The sequence below is a fragment of the Ursus arctos genome, unplaced genomic scaffold (genome assembly GCF_023065955.2).
Source record: "Ursus arctos isolate Adak ecotype North America unplaced genomic scaffold, UrsArc2.0 scaffold_27, whole genome shotgun sequence".
Taxonomy (NCBI): Eukaryota; Metazoa; Chordata; class Mammalia; order Carnivora; family Ursidae; genus Ursus; species Ursus arctos.
Genome location: NW_026622952.1, coordinates 29,366,896 through 29,382,783, shown reverse-complemented (window position 1 = coordinate 29,382,783; position 15,888 = coordinate 29,366,896). Strand labels below are relative to the sequence as shown.

Genomic DNA, 15,888 nt, shown 5'->3' with positions numbered 1-15,888 from the left:
AGTTTGAAGTGGAGGGAAATCCGTGGCATGACTTGCTGTGGCCCTATGATGCACAGAGTGTTAAAGATGGCTGTCGATAGGTTTGATCTTGAATACCACTGTGATGACGATGGCGGGGTCAAATTATTTTTTAATATTAAAAAATATCTAAACTATATGAAAACATTGCCATTGATTGCTGCCTTGAATGTCTCACTATAAATCGTTCTCTTGTAATAAAGACAAATGTGAGGCAACCATATATATGTAAAACAGACATATATATGTAAAACAGACTGGCCAAACACCAAAAATTCAATAAGAGTATTTTTTTAGTAGAATATAGAGAAACTGCTAATCTCAGAAACCTAGTAATGAGCTTTCACAGGCTGGAGAATACGAAATGTTGAATTAGCTAAACCTAAAAAGGAGGAAGAAATATTAGGATCATTTACAAAAGAAATAATAAAGCGAACAGGAAAGTCAAGACTGCAGACCAATACATTTCTCTGGTAGCTGTATTAGTTTTTGTTTACTTTTCATTTCTAATCGATATTGCAGAGAGGTGCACAATGTAACAAAGAGAGAAATAAAGAAAATTAGGGACTTGAAGGAAACGGGAAGAGAGATGATTTAGCATAAAATTTAGGGCTTTGGAGAAAGATCCCAGAAAAATAACAGTTTAAATTCTTGAAGGGAGAAAAGGAAAAAAAAAAAAAAGTTAGTGGAAAGCTCTAGCAGATTTGTGAGATCTGGAAAAATAATACCGAGTATAAAATATCTACGGACGAAGCGTATTTTTACTCATCCAACACACGTTACATAAGACATTATTTAAACTACTACTACAAAACACTATATATAAAAAAAGGAAGATTTAAGGTTTTAGCTTTCTTTGGCAGCAACTGGACCGGAGTTTCAATTAGCATTCAAAATCTTTATCTCAAGATAAAATATCAAATAAAAATAATTAATTGATGTTGTAAAGGTGCTTATCCATAAAGGACATCAGCTCTTTAACCCTGAGATATGAATCTTGGATTTGTCATGTACCAGAACGATGTTTTAAATCTGTGAAATCTTCTGAAAAGCCAAATAATTTACATTGTCATTTATCTTTACTCTCAGAAAAATGCAGTGTTCCTTAATGACAGAATTAGGAGAAATTAAGCTTGTCTACACAATGAAGACTCAGGCTCAGAACCAAAAAAATAAGTCCTTGCATTGATGCTACCAGCTCCAATCCAGCTACTGTGACATTTGGTGGGATTTTTAATGCTGTGTATTTAAAACTTTTTTCCACTTTTTTTAAAATTATGATATGTTAGTCACCATACAGTACATCATTAGTTTTTGATGTTGTGTTCCGTGATTCATTGTTTGGGTATAACACCCAGTGTCCCCTGCAAGAATTTTGATCCCATTTATCATCTACCCTTTACCCATGGAAAGTATTTCAAATGTAGAAAAGTTACCTGGAATGATTATTTTCTCCTCTCAGCTGTTGAAAGTACTCTTTACCACTTTGAAAGGTCTAAGCACTAGAACAGATGCCACAACTGCTAGTGTGTCTGGCTGTAAAATTTTCACTGACTACCTATTTTTAAAAAATTAGAAATCTAGATGAACCAAATCGAGAGGAACATGTTAATTCTTAACGTCGGTTTTTCTTACACCAGTAATGTCTGGTAGGAAAGCTATATTCTAACATACTTTCATGAAACAAAGAATAAAAGAAATTTGGATGCAATATTAGACAAAAAAAAAAGCACTAAATTCTTGGAATCTATAGCTCTAACACACCCAAAAAGCACAATAAATTTTTCAGTAAAAGGGTATTTTTTTAGCATGCTTTCCCAACTATACACTTGTATAGTGAATTTAGACTGTAGATAATATACCTATAGATAATGAATTCAGACTATTATATTCTTATACCTCAATATTAGAACAAAAACAAGTTAGACTATGAATGTTATACCTCAATTTCAGGGCAAAATATTAATAAAGAATGCTAGGTAAAACTGAATGAGAATTTTAAAGATAACTGGACCATCAAAACCAGGCCAGCAACCTATGGGCCAAACCTCACTCATTGCTTTATTTTTGTAAATAAAGTTTTATTGGAACACAGCCATGCTCCCTTGTTTCATAGTGTCTATAGCTACTTCATGCTACAATGGCAAAGCTGAGTCTTGCAATGGACTACATGGCCTGGAAAACTTAACTTTTTACTATTGACAAAAATTTTACCATGTCCTGATCTCAAAGATCATTGCAAACAAATTTTATTTTACAACAGTTCTTAAACCATGGAAACCTCATCACTTAAGATTAGTGCTCCTCATACCCTTTTACTCAATGATTTACTATTCGATGTCTAGGTTATATGGAAAACTTTGGGTTTTTTTTTCTCCTAAAAAGTTCTTTGATTGATTCAAAAATTGTGAATTTTGTGAAGAATTCAAGATGAGAAAAATCTAGCAGATCATCTAAGAGCTTTTTATTGGGATCAGCCTGAGTCCACAGCCTGCTCAAATATACAAAATTTTATCCGTTTTGTATCTGAATATCCTTCTCGTGAGCAGGTCCACGGTTTTCTGAGGCCGTATTGATAAAGGTTCAAATGATTTTCATAGCAGTTTATGCTTCAGAAAATTGAAGAATAACTGATCTAGACAAATCTTAATATTTAAAGATACAGATTATGAGGCTAAGAAGCTTAAATAACTTTTCCTCAAAGCTATATGACTAGAATTCAAAGCCAGAATTTCTGGCTCCCAGGTCAGAGGTTTTTATTCAGGCAAGCCATTTTTTTTTTAGAAACAAAATTGTGACATAAACATCAGAAAAGTAAAATACATATGAAATTAAATATGGTAGGCAAGTATACTTTGTATTCCCGTCTAAAATGTGTCTTCCTTTCCTGACTTTGAAGACACAGATGGGGAGGTAAGATCGAGATCCTGGGCCTGGGTCTCTCAGGGTGATATGTGTCATGTGAACCGAGCAGACTGTGTACCATCTGACATGAACCCAGTGGAGCATATTGGCCTAAAACCATTGCCAAATACAAAATTCAAAGAGACAGCCAGGAGAGTCCACCAATCCCAGTGTAAAAGTTGCCCTAAGATCTTAAAGTTGGAAACATGATGGTCTGCACTTGCTCCATTTTTTCCCTCTTGTCCTGTGTGCTAGCTTCTCTTGTGTTTCTGAGGAGGGACAAGGAACAGGGAAAAGAGCCAACACCTCTTGACCCAACTGACTGACATTGTTCTTCTCTTGTTGGTTGGTTGCCCTGCTTTATTTTTCCTGTACACGGACATGATGCTGAGCTTCCTTCTCATGAGAGGTTTCACTCTGCAGTGGCTTCTCTAGGTACTGGTGGGTTTGCGCTCACCACCTTGACTTACCCTGCTGCTGGCATTCACAAGCCGGCTTCTGGGATTGCCTCTCCCCCTCCCATGCTGTGGGCGTCCTGGCAAAGCTGTTAATCCCAACATACCGTCCACGGTCACTGCAGGGAGAATGCATGCACACCCATCTTCTGTGCCACTCGGGGACTGGGGAGAGCTTGTGAAATCTCTCTCTTCTAATCACTGTGAGGAAGCAAAACTATTGATCAAAATGCTGTTCTCCTGATAGGGCAACTTACCTACATTTGCTTAAACATCGTATATATATATATATATATATATATATATATATATCAACTAGGGATATCCCTAGAATAGGAGGGAGAGGATGACCACAGTCAAAGAGGCACTAAGGGTTGTTTCTGACAGAAGTCCTCACGGGAGATGGCTGACTCCCGCTTAGATGTTCTTAAAAATGTGGAGTATGTAGTACATTTTGTCTTCAGCTTTCAGTCTTGACCACAATTATGGGACGTGCTTGTACATCTGAATTCACAATACGGGTGTTCTGCTTTTGCCATGGGGTTAGTAATGGACAATGATGTTGGTTCCAATTTTTCTCTATTACAAAGAATACTCCAATGAGCGTCCAGGGCTCATACCTCTGTGTGCACATGAATTAATTTCTTTCATAGGGTAAATACTGGGAGGGAGAACTGCTTAGTTACAGGGTATGAAAATGTAAAATTTTAATATATATTTACAGATTGTCCTCAATAAGTGACTATTCTAATTTATTTTCCCAAACCTCCGAAAAACATAAACATATGCTCAAATACACTGTGAGCAGGACTCTGCAATCACAGCAACAGTGAAATACCTCTTAAAACCCATTGTATTGACAAATGTGAACTTTTATATACTGCTGGTGGGAAGGAAAGGGAATAGGATTTAGGTAATGTTCACATCTGTCATTTCTCTCTCCAAATCTTCACCAAGAAAAATGTCAGAGTATTGAAAAATTGAAACACTATTATAACAAACACCTGTATACCCACGATCAATACATACATACAGACACTCATACAAACACACACACTTCTGAACCATTTGCGAACATCAGGTCTCTCTATTTCTAAACACATATATCTTAGATAGCATACATTGTTTTTCTCCCTAAGTGAGGACAATTATTAATTGTATACTGTATTTGTGAAGAAAAGGCAACATAAGATATGTAAGGCACCCAGAGCAGTACGCAGATCATGGTAAAAACGGTACAAAGTATACAAAGGTAAACAAAATGTATACAAAAATGATACTCCTTATTCCCCTAAACAAAAATATGAAACTGACATGTGTGTATACTTTTTTAATGAGTTTTTTAAAAAGACTGCTTTATTTATTTGAGTCAGCATGTGCACATGCAAGCAGGGGCAGAGGGAGAGGGAGAGAGAGAATCTCAAGCACAGGGCTTGCTCCCAGGACCCTTGAAATCATGACCTGAGCTGAAATCACGAGTGAGACTCTTAACTGACTGAGCCACCCAGCTGCCCCTGTGTGTGTGTGCGTGTGTGTATTCTGAAATTAATATTTAGTTATTGTTTATATCTTGAGTATATAAGCTATTTTTTCTTGAGTGCTGCTCTCTCTTTGAAGAGGTAAAATGAAGCCCACAACATGTTAGATATCTCAGTGAAGATACCTAGGTTAATAAAGGCTATTTACTTATTTGTGAGAATCCACTTTTCGGTGGAAAAGCAACTTTAGCTACCTTGGTCCCTTTTCATCTTTTATATTTTAACTAAAACCCACGTATGTGATGTTGGTCCATACAAGAGAGAATATAGAATTTTCAAATATAAAAAGTCAAACTAATGTCCTTTAAAACAAAACAAAAAACGCTAGTCTTCATGTTTCTTATTATTTTTTACATTTCAATATTTTATTTCTTTGTTTCATCTAACCATAACATTATTATTTAAAGGTAAGAATGCTCTCCTGAGTAGTTTCAAATGCTCCTCCCAAAGGAACACGTGTTAGGAATTCTAAAGATGGAAAAAAACCTTGTATAGAGTAGGTGCTCAGTAAACATTAGTTAATGTGAGTTAATTGTAGATATGAATTTTTTTTTTAAAGATTTTATTTATTTATTTGACAGAGATAGAGACAGCCAGCTAGAGAGGGAACACAAGCAGGGGGAGTGGGAGAGGAAGAAGCAGGCTCATAGCGGAGGAGCCTGATGTGGGGCTCGATCCCGGAACGCCGGGATCACGCCCTGAGCTGAAGGCAGGCACTTAACCGCTGTGCCACCCAGGCGCCCCTGTAGATATGAATTTTTGAATGAGTTGGTAATATTCTTTGTCAGGAAGATAAAGTCTGCAATACAACTCCTTCACAAAAAAATGAATCTTTCATTGGTTATTACAATTCATAAATTTGAGGTTGACAAAAACTTTCAAACCTACTAAACCTTTGTTTTCATTACAAAAAGGAATATTTATCTCTGGGAAGTAGTGCACTTGCCGTGCATATGAAACCTGGGCTGTTTGGAACAGTTTGTGGGAAACATCTTGTTACATAGATGTTGCTGCTAGAGATTGCAATGGGCACAATAAAGTCTGATTAATTAACTTTTATTTCTTAATAATTCATATGCCGTAGAATGCAAGTCAATCAGAAAATTACTTTCAGTAAAATTTTGCTACCAGATAATAAAACAAAGTCGTTAGGAGCCTACACGACAGATACCAAATAACAATTAAGAGCCCAATTTTCTTTGCTGAGTTGGACTTAAATAAAATCTTCACTTAATCTTTGGAAGAGTAGTTCTTTGTTATTAATTAAATCTAGGATTTTTGCTGTCGAAGTCCCCACACTGGTTTAGTTTTATTTTTGCAAGGCTATGAGAAATGTTATTGCTGCTTCAACATATATAGTACACAGCACATAAAAATGTATCTCATGCTTTGTGAACAGAAACAAAAATTCTCAAGCATTAACAATTATATCAGTGGGAGTTTTTGCATTAAATTAAGCTTGGGGGAAGGAAGAAATGTGGGCTGTAAACAAGAAAAAATATTTCTCTTAAGTCAGTTAAATGTTAACTAGGTGCATTAATCAAATTATGATGTAATGTTCTGCAAAGTCAGCTATAAAAAGTGTTTTCCATTACTTTTCTACTTTCACATTAATTTTTTTGCAGTAAAAACTAACTGCTATATATAGCAAAAGGAAAGTACCTAACTTGATGTGTAATTTCCTTTTGAACCAAAGAACCTATAAAATTTCTGTGTGAGAGAATATTAATTGCAACTATACCTTTTATGGCAGAAAACCTTAGCACTTTGGATATCTGCCTGTTCTTTTTTGAGGGCAAAAATTATTTCTTATCTGTTTTTTTATTTTTGACAAATTTCTAGTTATAAATGCAATGCTTGGGACATTTTCACAGCTTGTTGTTTGTAGGTGGAAGGAAAGATGGAAACAAGGAGGGAAGGAAGGAAGAGGGGATGGAAGGAAGGAGAGAAGAAAGGAAGGAAGGGAGGGAGGGAAGGAGGAAGGAAAGAAAAAAAGAAGGAATTTATGTCAGACAATCTAACTCGATTAGTAAATTCTAGGAGGTATAACATACATATATATTAGAAAGGAAATGTACTTTGAAGTTAACGATATTTAAAATCAGGAAAACAAACTGGTGAATGTACATCATACCATTTTGTATTAATGTAATAAATGCATTTTAATCCATACAAGTCATTGCTAGTTTTAATCTTGGACAATTTACAACCTTTGTTAGTTTAAATTTGCTTATGTGAATCATGATGGAATAATCTCTAAATTTTAGGCTTGCTCAATTTTTTATAACACTATAGAAGGGCAGATGAGGGATTTCAATGCAGATCGCCTTCTCCACGTTTTCATAGTTGGTAGTGGAGGTGTGCACAAAAGTGAGCTTCTGGGCTGGGTACTTATCCAAGGAAAATAAAAACACTAATTCAAAAAGATCCCTGCACCCCTATGTTTATTGCAGCTTCATTTACATTAGTCAAGATATGGAAGCAACCAAAGTATCCACTGATTGATGAATGGATAAGGAAGACGGGGTATAAATATACTACATACGACACATACAGACCACACCCCCCCAAATACATGGTAGAATATTCTGCACCATGAAAAAAAGATGAGTTTGTGCCATTCGCAACAACATGGATGGACCCAGAGGGTATTATGCTAAATGAAATAAGTCAGACTGAGAAAGACAGATATCATATGATTTCACTCCTATGTGGGACCTACAAAAACAAATGAATAAACAAACAAAAAGCAGAATTGGGCCTATAAATAGAACAAACTGATGGTTGTCAGAAGGGAGTGGAGTGAAGTGATGGGCAAAATGGGGGAAGGGGAGTGGCAGGTTTGGTTATGGAATAAATAAGTAACAGAAATAAAAGGCAGAGCATATGCAATACAGTCAATGACATTGTAACAGTGCTGTGTGGTGACAGGTGGGAGCTATGCTTATGGCGAGCACAGCATAATGTATAGAGCTATCAAATAACAATGTCATACACCTGAAACTAATTTGACATTGTGTGTCAACTGCACTTAAAAAATTTTTTTTAAATAAAAATCTGTTCGGAAGAAAAAGAAAAAAAGAGCTTCTTGGAAACTAGCAACAAATACTGTAAGGTTATTGACCTTCTTCCTGACTTCTCCCCTGCCAGTGGCCATGGTAATGGCAGCAGGAATGGTGGCAGTTGGGCCTCGGACAAATGTTTCCATTTACCACATCCATAGCGGACCCTGCAGTGGGGTTTCTACATTTAGAAGTTCACACTGTTTGTTCGTTTGTTTGTTTGAAGAAGCCTTGTGTGGACAAGAGTTAATTAGTCCAGTTTCCTTTCCTTTAATGTGAGATCATGAGAGCTTTGGGGAATGCATTTCATTTCCTTGGGTCATGAAAATGAAAAACAAAGTAAAATTTTATTTAATGGATCTAGTAGTTGGGGAAATTTTATATATAAGCATACCATTATAGAACAATGTTTTTTGGTCAGGAGGCTTTCCTGGGTAGGAGAAAGTAACGTTCAGTTTTACAGCAGTGCAGTTTTAGTTTGCAATATATAAGAATTTGAAAGATGAAAAGAAAGCCAAAACAGATTTGGACTACATAGGGGCTTGGAGAAATAAAACTAACCTGCAGAAAAGATCATAGAATACCATAACTAATTTCAGAAATGTAATGAAGAAACATAGTTTGGGTTGGCAATGAAAATAGGTAGGAACTCAGTAAAATTCCAAAATAATTTTAAGGAATGACTTACTTGGTTATTTTGAAACGTGTGATTGGTTAGTTTGCTGAGTGAGTTTGTCTTCTCTTTAGAATTTGATTCATACTCAAAGCAAACCTTCTTTCAGAAAGGGTAGAAATTCTAGCCAAATTGTTGTAGGGAACAGATATGGGTGGGAATGGGGAGAAGCCTTCTGAGTTAAGCTCTTTGAAGGCAGGTCAAATATATCTGAACTTCCCATATACCCACCAGCTCAGAACCTAGCTTAGAAACGCTCTCTAAGAATTTTTTTGTATTGATTTGCCTAGAAATTTAGGTATATTATCTGTAATAATTATTGTTGACATAGAATAAAATGTCCTAAAATTTTTCAAGATGATATCAATATAGTCAGAATTCTGGGGTCTCAACTGGAATTTATCAGTGTTCAAATACCTTAAAAAGATATTTTTTGAGGAAATATTTTAAGTTATTTTCAGACAGCCTGTGGCCAACCTCAGATGGAAGTGGGATAGCTCCCAGGACCAATAATTTGTCAAGTGCCAAAACCTGTACAATGGAATGGAATTCTGCCTTCTGACAGCCTGATATTTAAAGTGTATGGGTCTCATGTCAGAACATCCAAATCTGAGCTGAATGTGATCCAGGATTTCCTCAAAGTCTATGGGAGATATATAATATTGGAAGGAAACCATCTAGGATCTGTCAACACTCTGTGTTCCTAGATTTTCTAGTCTTTATCATCAGTAAGCATGTGCCTGGAACATATTTTCCATAATCTCACAGATATGTATAAACTATCTTCAGTCAGCCATATTGCAAAGGTTAGCTAAGCGTATTCTAAAGAAATTATCTTGGGGAATATATTTGTCTCCAGATAATATACCTAGTCTTCTAGTTTACTTTCTACAGAACTAAGCAAAAGAGATAAAAGAGCTGCCCTTTAAAGTCATTCATACTGAGTCAAATCCAAGAAAAAGATAGGTTACGGAAGGGGGGATAAGCTGTCAGGGATGGGCCTTGCTCTACCCTTCATCAACGGATTAAATAAATCAGTTTGCTGTATTGACTGGTGTCAGACTTGGTGGTAGGCCTAGCCACGCAGTGATGAATGGGACAGGCTGTGGAGGCAAACAGCACTGGACTGTTTCCTGATCAGGGGACAGCCACTGACTAAAGAAGGTGTGGCCCCTGCGGGCTGGCCAGTGATATATGTCATGGCCTAGAGTGAGGTCTGTCCATTAGGGGCAAAGATAATTCAATTTTTTCTTAAAATACTTTATTTATTTTTTAGAGAGAGAGAAAAAGAGAGGGAAAGAGCATGAGCAGGGAGAGGGGCAGAGGGAGAAGGAGAGAGAGAACCTTAAGCAGCCTCCCTGCTGAGCACAGAGCCTGATACAGGGCTCCATCCCAGGACTCTGAGATCATGACCCAAGCAGAAACCAAGAGTCGGCTGCTCAACTGACTGAGCCGCCCAAGACTGGTATGAAGTATAGAACACTGAAACTAATTCAAGTCACCATTTTCTTAATTCTTCCAAGGAGGGTAGATAGCTAGCATCCTAGATACATAGGAGAGAAGTTAAGTCATTGTTTACGATGTAGGTGTTGGGGTGTGAGGGCTTAATTTTCTCATGAAATCCTGTTTGAGGAATTTGAATGAGAAACTGAAATTATTCAAAGCGTAACTGAAAGGTAGAAGCAAAACACATACTGAAACAGAAATAGTACTTACCATGTATCAGGGACTGTCTAAGTGCAATATGTGTGTTAATTCATTTAATCCTATCAAGTGGCTTTATGATTGTCCTAATCACTGATGGAGAAACTAAGGCACAAAGTGGTTAAATAACTTATTTGAAGTTACTAACTGGTAAAACTGGGGTTTACACCCAGACAGGATGGATTTAGGGCCTGAGGCGTGATCTGAAGATTAGCTGAGCCATATGAGTGGCAGGACTGGGTCTTTGCCACAGCGTTGGGAGAAGCAACCTGCCATTGGCTGTGAGTGTCCCTGAATGTACTCATTGGACCTGCAAGAAATGCAAAGTCCTGACTCCTGTCAACCGGGGCCATCCCTCATGATTGTATTTGTAGTGAGGAGCTTTGAGGGATGAGGAGATGTTTCCCCTTAGACGCAGAACCGGCCTGCCTGCTCTTACTAGAAAACTCAGTTTTCCTCTCTGAGAACATAGCCCATGAGTGTGCAGGCTTCACAATGAGGTCTTTGCAATGTCTTTGTGGAATGAGGCTGGCATGAGAACCAACACAAACCAACATGAAGCTCTCTGGATGCTTCTGCCTTGAGTCATCAAGTCTTTGGTCACTGACCCAGAAGTCTCGTGTCTTCTGCTGGCATCTGTGAAACACTAACAGGCTAGCTTGTGCGCTTGCAGGTAGGGAAAAGTCCCAAACTGTGCAGTTTCTGACGCACAGATGGCAGAGTCATAGAGCAGGAGGACTCTGGTCACCGAGGAACTTCCTTGCCTACACACCATCCATTTGTCCAAGGGAGCAGGATCCCAGTTCTCAGGAGTATTGACAGAGACAGGATGCAGAAAGTACAGAGAGGACGCAGGAAGACGACAGAGACAAATCAATGTTTCTTAAAATGGTTCTGCTGTTTGTAAACAAAACGGCAGAAAGAACACTGGAAGTGTGTGTGTCTCCTTTCGTAATTGTTGGCAAAAGTTACTTCATCCCGGTCATTTTCTGATTCCCCCCTATTTTCTTCTTTTATTTTTATGCCTTCTCTATACTTCACCATGGGTCAGAAAGTTTATGGTTATATAAAGTAAATTTCCCCCTTGTTTTGCAAGATCATGCAGAAACCTCGATAACCCAGGACAGTTTCTAGATCAATTTCTTCCTCCAATGTCAGTTTATGTAGTCCTGCCTCAGGAAGCAGTCTAGGCTGTGGAAGGTATTAACATTTCCATAAATCTAATAAACTTCAACTGCTAAGACATCTTCACAACATAAATGTGCAAACCACACAAATCAGGCTAAACCCAGAATTCTTTCATTGAATCCCTACTCTGTGCAATGCATGAAGTACCTTCTTCCTTTTTTTTTTTTTTTTTTTGAACCTTCCCTTGGCTTTTTTTAAGTTAACTGGTAATGAGTTCAACTGTTATTGGACTTTTCTCAAGCCATCAAGAGTGGCAAGTGTTACAAATGTCGGCTTTTTTTTCCTTATAAGAGTAATAATTCATAAACGATTGAGAAAAATTGATAAGATTTCCAGGAAAAGCCACTCTGAGGTTGAAACCAAACATGGAACAATAAATTTTTTCAGGTTAAATTTGCCCTTAGGTCACTATAATACGTATTTCTGTTAACATAAGTTGAGATTATTCACTTGATAAAATCCTACTTTTGAAGGAAATTGCACCTATGTAGCTGGAAGGGGACTTCTGTCATTTATATAATTACTAGTTATTATTTCCCTTTACATGTTATCCTCTGAAATAATGAGCCCCACTTTGGAAACACAACCTAATAGAATCCTTCTCAGGAAATCTTGCCCCAGCCCCATATTACAGATGGGACATTTAAATCAAAGTGTCTTGACATAGTGATATTTTTCAATGACTCAATTGAGAGTCATAGATAATCACCCATGTTAGGAGATTGTCAGAACCTAACATTTAATATTTAACACATGTTAAAACATTGTAATGTTTTATGTTAATACATTTAAAATATGTTAGAAATTATATTCTAAGTTTACAGTTGCTCAACACCTATTAAAATTTTGGTTGCGATCAAAACACTGAGGATTGATGGACAGATATGAGTTTCATCCTTTGCTATTGGTTTTAAAATCTATCCTTAAAAAAAATCAATAAGCAAATAATTGACTGTATCTCAGCTCCCAGCCAGACAGTTTATGTTATTTTAATTTCAATTCTATGGACTAATTTGCCCTAGTTCTTGCCCACTAATGTCTCGCTTTTCTTCCTGACCGCCAGCTACTCTGATCTATAGATGTGGGTCTCATACTATTCGCAGCCCTGCATAGATTTTTCTATTAGCTCCTAAAATGGCTTTAAGTTCTAATCCTTACAATAAATCACTTATGTCATGTCAATATCTATAACAATAAATCAGTTTTTCTAGCAAAAAAAATAAAATAAAATCTATCCTTAAGTTCCAGTATCAGAGTCATGTGCGTGAATGAGTTCAGTTGGACCCAACCACCCTCCTCAAACCGTGCTTTGATTTGATATTATTCTTCGGTTCTGAAGGATAAAAAACATACCCCTTTCATTTGTTTATTCATCCATCCATCCATCCATCCATCCACCCATCCCAATGATTCATTCAAATTTTTATCGAGCCAGAAATATGGTTGGCACAGGGAAAATAATTATAAAACCAAACAAGGAACCCAGTCTCCTGGAGCTTACGGTGTAGAGACAGACATTAATCAAGAAATCACAGAGAGGGAAGCAAACCATAAGAGACTTTTCACTCTAGGAAACAGACTGAGGGTTGCTGGAGGGGAGGTGGGTGGGGGGATGGGGTAACTGGATGATGGGCATTAAGGAGGGTACTTGTGATGAGCACTGGGTGTGATATGCAAGTGATGAATCACTAAATTCTACCCTTGAACCCAATACGACACTATATGTTAACTAACTTGAATTTAAATAAAATCTTGAAAGGAAAAAAAGAAGTCACAGGAATGAATTATGTAGAGTTACAAAGTGAGATAACTGTCTTGGAACAGAGATACCTGGGTCTCAGAAGACCCATAAAGAAGGAACATACTTTAATTGACTCAATTGAGGTGCAATTTAGAGAGATATCAGGGCTAGAATACGAAGGATCTTGATTATAACCTTATGGACTTTGATCTTTATTCCAAAAGCAACGGAAAACCATTTAAGGAATTTAAGCACCAGGGCAACTTCAGCAGATTTTAGCTTTAAAAGATGGCTTTGCCTGAGGAATGGAAAAGAGATTGGAATGGGCCCCGGGGGAAAGAGTCTAGTTCATAGGCTTCTTGTGAATGTGATCCTTGTGGGGATATTGTTAAGAATATTGTTTATTACATTAAGCAGTACCCTATCTATGAGGACCTAAGGGAAAGTTGTCCCTCCTGACACAGTACTGGGAATAGTTGGGTAGGCCTGACCCAGTTACTATCGTTTTTATCTTATAAACACTTAATAGATATCTTATAAATATTTATTTATCTTATAAACACTAAGGAGATATTTAAAAGTAATGCAACTGAATATGCTCTCATATTCTCATTGGCTTCCAGAAAAGCTAAAGCCAAGAGTATTGGACTCCAGGGTATTACATTTTGTGCTTCCCTCATTGCTAGTTTTATCTTAATCTTTTAACTTATTTTCCTTTGCCTTAAATTTGTTTTTGATTATTATTATTTTTTTTAAGTAGGCTCCACACCCACCAACACAGGGCTTGAACTCATGACCCTGAGATCAAGACCTGAGCTGAGATCAAGATTCAGACGCTTAACCAACTGAGCCACCCAGGGGCCCCTGCTTTTGCCTAATTTTAGTATTATTTTGTACCCCTAGCACAAAACACCTGCAAGTAATTAAACAAAACCATAAATACTATTATATTAAAACATGTGTGTTGCTACCTTGGAAGAACTGTCTGATGCGTTGTAAATATGCCCACCACACACAAGAGCAAGATACTGGAGATGGAATGAGAGTATATGGGAAAACCATTGTCTTTTTGTACCAAATTGCCACTTAAAGAGTGTGACAGCTAATCTCTATGATGCTAGGAACTATATCGTTTCAAGATGTGTAAAACTGGCAGGGACCTAAATTCCAGTCATCATTCACTCTTGGCGTTGAAGCATGCTCATGGTATCTGGTATTACGCAATGTTCTTTGGAATTTGTAGAAGAATTTGACTACTTCTAGCTTGAGCTATGAAAAAAAAAAGATCTTATCTTATTTAGCATAGTGATAATGCAGTGTTTTAAATACATCCCAGCTTAGATGAGACACCATACTTTCCTAAATGGTTCTGCTGAGCCTTAGACATTGTGATTTGATGGCCTGCAAAGTCAATGAGAAACAGATATTTAGAATTTGAAACGGAAAACTATAGTCTTTCTATTTTTTTCTCTATAGGAGGATTTTCACATTTGTATCAATTTCTCACTAATGACTCTTTAAGGCCTTGTATACAGTCTTCATTTTTTTACATAACATTTATGATTATAAGTAAGAAAAGAGCAAGGAAGATGTTACCTATTCATCTAGTTGAGTCTTAAAACTCTAAAAGACTGTGGTAAGACTACCAGTCTATGGGTTGTCAAGCTTAACAATGGAGCACGGCAACAGGAAACTGCTCAACCTAGCAGTGGATGCAAGGGAAGGCTCACCAAAGGAATCATTCGATACGATAATGAACAGTCTGTACTCTTCACCGCCTCAGGCTTGGATCTGCTTCATCTGGTGCACATCTGCTGGTTTCACCCAGCAGTCCAAGAAGGGCACTGAACACTAGGGATGAGCTTGCTCTGCAATGATATTCTGGTTGCTTCATCATACAGACCTCTTTACAATCTTAGCTTCCCAAACTGCATGCTCTTCTCAATGTGTTTTTCCAAAATGATGAGGTGGCAACCTTTATCTGAACTCTTGGGCATCACTTCTGCCTGTGGCTTTTCTATTGTGTGGACACTTTTCACAGCTGCATACTTTGTTTCTGACTGTGTCCCCTGCCAAGTCTGGGCCTCTAGAATACTTACCCTTGTCCTGTGCCCAGGCTTGCCATATTGATAGTCATCTACACTGACTCAGGGCTCAGGATATCTACATTCCTTCCCAAGCTTTGCTATAGGCCAAATCCTTGTTCCTCACCTGGTGCCACATGGTCTATCCAGACTCAAGGAAAATCACAACTAACTGTCAAAATGAAGGAGAGAGAAGCAGACTGAGATTTTTCTGAGCCGGGGCCTTGAAGATGAGACCTGAGGAAGACTGACTCTATACACTCACTGATGTAAGGACCAAAAGAGATGATATTCAGAATTATGCATATCACACACCATCTGATAAGTCTCTGTGCCTGAAGTATCTAGCCCACTGTTCATTCCATGCAAAACCCTGGGACTCAGGCACTCTTTCAGAGCCTTCTGGGACAATTTGGGAAAAAAATGTATAAAATATGGGATGATCACAAAAGTGAACCTAGTTAAAGTCAAACAATGGACTTAATTTTCTTTCTATCATCTCCTTCTTAATCCTAATCTCC

At 37.4% G+C, this 15,888-nt stretch overlaps 1 protein-coding gene across 1 annotated transcript in view; it reads right to left on the bottom strand.

Annotated features, from left to right (window-relative positions):
• Positions 1 to 15,888, bottom strand: part of NEIL3 (nei like DNA glycosylase 3) — a 478,812-nt gene that overhangs the window by 126,505 nt on the left and 336,419 nt on the right. Inside the window, exon 6 of the mRNA XM_048226218.2 lies at positions 3,485 to 3,578. The gene's annotated coding sequence lies outside the window, so the exon portion shown is untranslated. The remainder of the gene's footprint in view (positions 1 to 3,484; positions 3,579 to 15,888) is intronic.